This window comes from Elephantulus edwardii, unplaced genomic scaffold (assembly GCF_000299155.1).
Source record: "Elephantulus edwardii isolate Elephantulus edwardi_28Jun2011 unplaced genomic scaffold, EleEdw1.0 scaffold00027, whole genome shotgun sequence".
In the NCBI taxonomy this organism is placed as follows: domain Eukaryota; kingdom Metazoa; phylum Chordata; class Mammalia; order Macroscelidea; family Macroscelididae; genus Elephantulus; species Elephantulus edwardii.
This window is the reverse complement of record NW_006399777.1, coordinates 17,749,024-17,749,569: the sequence shown is the minus strand read 5'-3', so window position 1 is coordinate 17,749,569 and position 546 is coordinate 17,749,024. Positions and strand designations below refer to the sequence as shown.

The 546-nt window shown below is 48.7% G+C and overlaps 1 protein-coding gene across 1 annotated transcript in view; it reads left to right on the top strand.

The window, feature by feature from the left end:
- Window positions 1–546, top strand: part of LOC102852311 (inhibitor of carbonic anhydrase-like) — a 64,785-nt gene that overhangs the window by 60,818 nt on the left and 3,421 nt on the right. The gene's annotated exons all lie outside the window — the stretch shown is intronic.

Sequence of the window (546 nt, the reverse complement as noted above, 5' to 3'; positions counted from 1 at the left end):
ATATTGTAGGCTGCAGTCCTTGACACTCTGCAGCAGGCGCTTCAGGTCCTCCTCAGTTTCAGCAAGCCGGGTTGTGTCATCCGCATAACGCAGATTGTGAGGACTTAGCTTGGGAAATGTCACAGGTTTGGAACAGACGCAGGGCCTATTAGAAAATATTTTAACTAGATAGAAGAAGAATTGATGCCTTGGAGTTGTGGTGCTGGAGAAGAGTCTTGAACATACCTTGGACCACTGAGAAAACTAACAAGTCTGTCTTGGAGAGAGTGAAATCATGTTTCGCCTTCTAGGTTAATATTTTAAAGCTCCCTCTCACATACTTTGGGCACATGGCCAGGAAGGACCAATCCTTGAAGAAGGATGTCATGCTTGGAAGGGTGGAGGGACAGCACAGGAGAGGAAGACCCCGGACGAGAGGGATTGATATAGTAACTGGGGCCATGGGGTGGGGGGGTGTCAGAGTTAGTGGGACTCGCTCAGGACAGGTTAGGGTTCAGAGCTGTTGAACATGGATAAGGTCCCTGTGAGTCATAGGAGACTCAATGG